The sequence below is a fragment of the Equus quagga genome, chromosome 5 (assembly GCF_021613505.1).
Source record: "Equus quagga isolate Etosha38 chromosome 5, UCLA_HA_Equagga_1.0, whole genome shotgun sequence".
In the NCBI taxonomy this organism is placed as follows: Eukaryota; Metazoa; Chordata; class Mammalia; order Perissodactyla; family Equidae; genus Equus; species Equus quagga.
The window spans coordinates 109,392,689-109,400,529 of record NC_060271.1 but is presented as its reverse complement, the minus strand read 5'-3'; positions in this window follow the sequence as shown (position 1 = coordinate 109,400,529).

The window sequence follows — 7,841 nt, the reverse complement described above, 5'->3', positions numbered from 1 at the left end:
CAAGGGTGGGGGGAAGGCAAAAAGGGTAAAGGAGACATTTGTACGATGACGATGTTGAAACAAGACTTTTGGTGGTGAACACGAGGCAGTGTATGTAGAAGTCGAATTATAATGATGTACACCTGAAATCTATATAATGTCATAAACCAGTGTTACCTCAATAAAAAATAAATTTAAAAAATTTTAAAATTAAATTAAATTTAAAAGTCTAAAAAGAAGTTTGTCAATCTGATAGATGGCAAGTGTTTTCTCGTTATTTTAATTTGCATGTCTTTGACTATATTTGGTTGAGCATCTTTTCATATGTTTATTGGTTATTTATATTTCTTCTTTTGGAAGTTACCTGTTCTTATATATTTCTGTTTTGGGGAGGCAATGTTCACCAATTTTATTGATTTATGGAACTATTTTTATACCAAGGTAATGCTGTTTTTAATCAAAACCCAGGTATGAGCCTCAAGAATCTAATTTCCTTGTAGATTTGTAATTGGATCAGAGGTCAGTTCCAAAAATATTGTGAGAAATGGTAACATTCTTAGAAAACGGGTTTGTTTCCCCAAGGTGACAATGTTAGTGCTTTGAAAAACAACAGTCATCTGTATATCTGATTCTTGCATATTTGTTTAAATAAAACATTATAATCTGTAGGTTTGATGAACAGCTTGTGCTCTGGAATCAAATCACCTATCTTCAAATCCTGATTGTTTCATTTATAACCTGGGTGACCTGACATCTTACCTAACTATTCTGTGCCTCGGTTTCCTCATCTATAAAATGAAGATAATAATAGTCCTTACTGCATAGAGTTGTTGGGGGATTAAATGAGAGGATGTACATAAAATATTTTTTTAATTTTTTATTGTTTTTTTAAATTTTTTTTTTGAGGAAGATTAGCTCTGAGCTAACTACTGCCAACCCTCCTCTTTTTGCTGAAGAAGACTGGCCCTGAGCTAACATCCATGTCCATCTTCCTCTACCTTATACGTGGGACGCCTACCACACCATGGCTTGCCAAGCGGTGCCATGTCCACACCCGGGATCCAAACCAGCGAACCCCGGGCCGCCGAGAAGCAGAACGTGTGAACTTAACTGCTGCACCACTGGGCCGGCCCCTACATAAAATATTTAGAATAAAGCGCTCAACAAATATTAGCTGTTATTAATTGCAATATTATTTTATTTCATGACCTCCTCTAACCTAAACCACCAGGTTTTCTTAGGGCATTTTTGAAGCATGTGTGTTAATGCTCTATTTGCAGGTAAGCTGCCCTGATGATATGCTTACACTCCTCAAACTTCATTTTAGACACTTAAACAAAAGAGGGAAAGTTCCAGAGTAAGAAACAAATCAGAAATGAAAGGGAGCACTCTCCTTAGTCCTTTGGTGGTTTTTAGGACATAACAATGAGAAAATAAAGACATATTCAAATCCTTACACAGGTCTAACAGAGACAGTGACAGTGACATATAGTTTCTGCGTCACCCAGGCAGGATTAGATAGTTGAGGAGCAGGACAAGGGTGAGTTGCATGCTGAGGGAATGGGAAAGACCCAGGAGATTAGTTGGTCAGTAAGGCTCGGGTGAACTCATGGTCCTGCACAGGTAAATGACCACCGCCCTAAACTGCGAGTAAGGACATGGAAGCACCAAGCAGCCTAGCCCAGACGTCCTGATCCTGGAATAAGATAAACAGAGTGGACTCGTTGTATAATGAGTTGGAACTGGATAGAGGGTACTACAGTGTCATAGTGAGGCATGACGTCACCAGGACCTGGATCTGAATCCTGACTCAGGCACATGGCCCATGTCCTTGGGATATTTATGTAATTTCTCTGAGCCTCAGTTCCTCTTCTCTAAAAATATGCCTGATCATACCCTATGATGAGATTGCCATGAGGATTAAATTTTAATAACTAAATACTCTTTAAAAAAGTTACGATATGCAAAGCATTTAGCATATACTCGGTTCCATATGCTCAATTAATGGTTTCTGAGAAGCAGAGGAGACATTAAAAACATTTAAGAACTAAACTGCAGGGTACTGATTAATCAGAACAAATGCCTGGCCACAGAAGCCAATAGAAGGGATCCTCAAAGAATAGAAAATTTGGCCCAACCAATAAGAAGGGCTACAGCCTTACACAGGCTACTGGTGAATACTATTTCTTGGAGAGAAGAAAGGGGTTTCTATGTTGAATAAGGGTTCCAGAGTCTAAGTCCCGGAGAAAAAAAGCAAATATTCAAAAGAACTCCACTTAACATGCCGTATAAACAGTCTGGAGTCAGGTGGAGGGAAAAAACAGTAATGTGGAGAGTTCTGTTTTCTAGAGACTGCTACTCTGGGACAAGGGGAGTGCCTCAGGGTGGTGTGATAGTAGCTGCTGCACAGAAAGATGAACGATGCCCATCAGAAACTCAGGCAGCAAATGTCCAGGCAACAGAGAGCAATCCCAGACACCATCAGTATTCAGCAGAGGTTAGCATGCAGACCACTAGGTGTCTGGGCAAAGAGTAAAATTCCAGCTATAGAACGAGTCAGGAAAAAGATAGGGGAATTAATAACAAATTTATTAACTCTAAATTGTGGCAGTTGAAGGCAAAAGATCCTTTTGTTCTGTCTGCTCAGTAGCAGAACTGGAGTCAGAGGTAAATAATCCAGAAGTAGACAAACAAGTGACTGCTAATACAGACAAGCGTGCAGGAGGGTTCCAGCTATACCCACCATGTAGGAGATGGCAAAGAGTCAGCAGACTTAAGGTAATCAGCACCCCGCTCCTCATTTTCCTCATCTGTAAAATGAAGGAGTTGAACCTGAGGATATCTAAAGTCTTTTCCAATACTTTACATTTTCTGTATTTCTATAAGAAATCTTGTGGCAAAGAGGAGACACCCTTGCATAGAGTACAAAAGGGGCCTTCAGTCTCAATGGGCTTGTATTTTCCTCACAAAATTTTAATGCCTAATAAATGCCAAATAATACTGTCTGTACTTAAGTTATTCATCTGAGAAAATATGGTGTTTTGTTTTGGTTTGGTTTTTGTGAGGAAGATGGGCCCTGAGCTAACATCTGTGCCAATCTTCCTCTTTTTGCTTGAGGAAGATTGGCCCTGAGCTAACATCTGTGCCAATCTTCTTCTATTTTTTTGTATGTGGGGTGCTGCCACAGCATGGCTTGATGAGTGATGCATAGGTGTGCTCCCAGGATCTGAACCCACAAACCCTGGGCCCCTGAAGCGGAGCATGTGAATTTAACCACTATGCCACTAGGCGGGCCCCAAGAAAATATGGTTTTAATGAAAAGCAAGAAGGGTTTTTCAGGTTCTAACCATGAGGCAAAGAAAAATAGAAAACCAAAAGGTAAGCTTAACTTGTTAAACTCAGGAATGTCTAATCTATTCTGGAATTTCAAAATCTATCATGACATGGTTGGTTTTCTATCCCAGCTCATTATCTCACAGCTATGCTATTTGGTGAGTCTCCCAACTAGTTTTCTTGCTTCCATTCATTGTCTCTCTGTTACTCTGCTGCTATAATTTCAACTTTTTATTAAATATAAGATGCCATACTTGTAAGCAGTGACATTATTTTATATACAACTGAGAAAGAAAACAAACAACTGCCAATTAAGCTACGACATGCCATCAACTGTGGGATGCATCTCACTTTCAGAGTTGTTAAAATATTTTAAGTGTGTCTTAAAATCAATAAAATATGATCTCTTTATAAATTAGGAATCTGATGAGGTCACTGGTCTCTAAAAGCTCCAAACATTCGCCTAAAGAATGAAGTCTACTCTTTGCTACGGATTTGGGGCCTTCACCATCCAGCCTAATCTCACCCGCCTTGTCTTCGAACATTTGCCACTGGGCATCCAGTTACCTCAAACCTCATTTTTTTTTCCACTGCAAAACTTCATGTTTTCTTTCTTCTTTTAACAACATTTATTAAACACCTGCTGTGTACCAAGCCCTATTCCAGGCACTTCACTGTTTTCTTTGCTTGGACTTTCTTCTTCTCCCTCCCTCAAAACTTAAACCTGGTATCTATACTTCCTTCAAGATCCAACCAAACTATCTTCTCATCCAGGAAAAAGTCTTGTGAAACTTTCTCCAATTTCCTCATATAGACTTAATTTTGTAAACTTCTATTACACTATGTTGAAACTGTTGCTTTACCAGTTGTCCCTACTAGACAGTGGGCCCCGCCAGCACAGGGAAAGTGACATTGAGTTTTGTAATCAGAGCAGTGGTTAGGACTATAGGATCCAGCTTCCTGGCTTCAAAGTCCCTATCCTGCTTAATAGGAAATCATGCACCCTAAGTGAGGAGACAGACACAAAAAGTGACATTTTAAGGGAAGTGCAGACTGCTAGGGAGTATAGTCACTATGAAGTGAAGTTCTTGGGTTCAATCCTCACAAAAGCCAGAAGTACTACTATGTTCTAGAACCATAGACTAGACCTCATCTCACAAGCTTTGAAAGTAGCAAACATTCAGTGAATATCTGAGCCTACTACAGGTTTAAAAAAAATGCCATCATTAAAAATGCTAGAAGACTTCCTAAGCATCTGTTATATGCTCGGAATCCTACAGGTGCTAATTTCCTAAGTGACTGAGGAGGAAAATGAAACTCTCACTAAGTAATTTACTCAAAGTCACACAGACTGTGAAGAACACAGTCAGAATCTGATCCCAGGTCAGTCTGATTCCCAAAATCATGTTCTCTCCATTAAAGCACTTTATGGCACAATGCCTCATCATCCTTGAGGACATACCTGATGGAGTCAATATCTGTCAAGGAATAGTCTGCTTCTTCAAGCATCTGTGGTTAGCATTGCTAGTTAGCTCTTCTCCCTGGAAATCTAAATAGGAGACTTTGACAAAAATTAGCTGATGACAGAGACGCTCTTGGAATCTCTTTCCTATATTTTCTTCCTGCATGGTTTCATGCCTCATGAGCTCAGTCTTGCAGTTTTCTTGCTAATCTCAGACCAATAGTCAATTACACAGTCACAGCCTACTGGCAACCAGCATTTGGTTAACGAACTTGATTTGTTGAGTGAACTTTAGTATGAACTAGAAGAAGCTGGTGAAGAACAACCAATGTAGCCAATAAGATGATCAAGTGACATTAAGCTATCAAAGATAATTAATAATAAAGAGTTTGGATGTGATGGCCTTAGAATCCAGCATTGAAATATTAAAATATTTCTTAAGTTCAAATGATAAATAGAAGAAGATGCTGATTTAAAGTCCATAATAAACCTATGGATGTTGATGCATTGACGGTAATACTAGTGGGGGGGCTTCAAAGGGGAGCCCACATGGGCAGTATTGCAAAGGAGGCTTGGAGAGGAAGTAGTACATTCTGACGGACTTGGAAAAAAGAAGAAAAATGAGGGTTTGAAGAGCTTCATTCTCTTTTGAGTGCATAAGACTTTGGTAACCCATAAGGAAGTTATGGGCAGAGATGGTCTGACAGTATGGAAGCTCAGGAAATAAAACTCACTGGGAAGCATAATACAGATGGCCACCCTCTCGTCTGAGTAAGTACAAAGTTTTGATACTGGTTATTTTAATTGCCACTCATCAGTAGTAACACAGTGCTAAGGTATTCTTGGAAAATTATAGTATTGAAAGTATTTTAAATGCCAGGATCGGTAACCTAATCATTATACATTCATTACATGGTCAACAAACAAATGCAAGTTAGTTATAAGTGCATGTCAAAACTACTTTTTGTCTGAGAACTTAAAATAATAGCTAGGGCCTGAACAAACAGTTAATGTTATTTCTGTTTAAGCTAAAATAATATGTTAGGATACTAACATACTCTTTAAGTATAATAACTTAATAACTATTAGGTATAATAGTATGTTAGGATAGGCCAACTGCTGTAACAAACAAGCCCCAAATCTCAGTGATTTATCACAGTAAAGATTCATTTCTTACTGAAGTAACAGTCCACTGAGAATCAGCAAGGTGTGTGTATGTGAACCTGTCTGCACCTGGGAGGTCTGCTTCACACAGCCATTCAGGGACCGAGGATCTATCCATTTAATGGTTCCAAACTCTTCTAGGGCCTCTGAGTCCTCTGTGGTATGCTCTGCTGTCAGTCAGCAGAGAGAGAATTAAAAAATGTGCAGGATTGCGGAGAGGTTTCAGAGGCCAGCCTAGACAAGATCCCCCTCATTTCCACTTGGCTAAATGGGAATGCAGTGCAGCTTTGTTTATGATAGGGAAAATGTAAAACAAACCAGCCAAAAACCCTAAAGTTATATTCATATGGCATTTTTAAATATAATATAGTATACTCAGATAATGGAATAATATTCAGTGATAAAAAGGATGCAGTTGTTGATCCTAAAGATCCAAAAGTATACGGACAAGTGAAAAAACATTATAAACTAGCATGTATATTCCATTTTCTGTTTTATACTTTACAGGGGGAAAATATGCCTTCAAGATGTATAGCAAATGTTATTAGTGGTATATCTCAATGGTGCAACTAAGGGTGATGTTTCTTTCCTTTCTTTCTTTTCTAAACTTATTTGTATTTTCTCATTTTTTTCCCTCAATGAGTAGCTATCTGTAAAGAATACATATTACGAGCAGTATTACATTACGTGGATTCTGGAGCCATACTGCCTGGGTTTGAACCCTAATTTTTCCTTTTAAATAAGTATGACATTGGGCATATTATTTAACCTTTCTGGGTGGCCGTTTCCCCACCTGTAAAATGCAGGTAATTATGCACCTACCTCATCAGGCTATAGTAAGGATTAGACATGCGGAAATACCCAGCTTATTGGTCAGTATCCACACAGTAAACAGTACATAGATATTTGTTATTCAGTTATTAGGAAAACAATGGAGCTATTTCCATTGTGAGAAAAGCACTAATCACTCTTTTAACTTTTCATATACTAATTAGTAAAGAAGGCAAGATATCGTCATAAATATTAACACTTTTAAGTTAGGGCCTCAAAAAAGAATAAAACTGAAAAGAAAAGCAACTTATTATTACCCAAGTTACTGCATGAGGCAGTTAACTACACAGTCTCTTAAGGCAGAAATAGGACTGGATTCTAAATCAGATAGCTATCCACACAGCTCTGAGAGCTTGCAAATTACACCAGCCTCTGTGTCTCAGATTCCTCAGCTATAAAGTGGAGACAACATAGGCATTGGAGATAATAAGGCATTGGCTTTAAAGGACTATTCTGTAGATTAATTAAGATAACCCATGTGATGTGCTTATTAGCAAGCATTCTATAAAGGTTAGCTATTATTATTATCATTATTATTAATTACTACCTTTTCAAGTAAGTCTTAGACTGGAATGGGTCCAAGAAAATATCACAAAGGCTACAGCCCCAACACTAGACAGACTGCCAAAGTGGGACCAACAGAAAGATCATAAGAAGGGGAAAAAGCAAATATCTTGACAGGCAGATGTTGCATAGCAATAGGTGCTGAGATATCACAGAGCAGGGCTTCCAGCTCAGGCGTAAAACTTGAGGAGACACTCAATTAGGACTCTAAAAATAATAATAGAAAAGGAGAACAACCATTTTATCCACACTGTATCCTATGTGGTTGGTATTCGTGTCTCCATTTTACAGAGGAGGAAGCAGATTCTAAAAGGGTAAACACTTTGTTCAAACTTGTGCAGATAGTGAGAGAGAGAGACAGGATCCTAGACCAAATGTTAAACAGAACCTGCGTTCTGTGCTTCTGGAGCAGCTGCCATGCACAGGCGGGGTAGATAAGACAGGAACCCACTGTAGTAAAAATGAGGTACTAGGTGGTGATAACACAGCCCAAGTACCAGATCCAGAG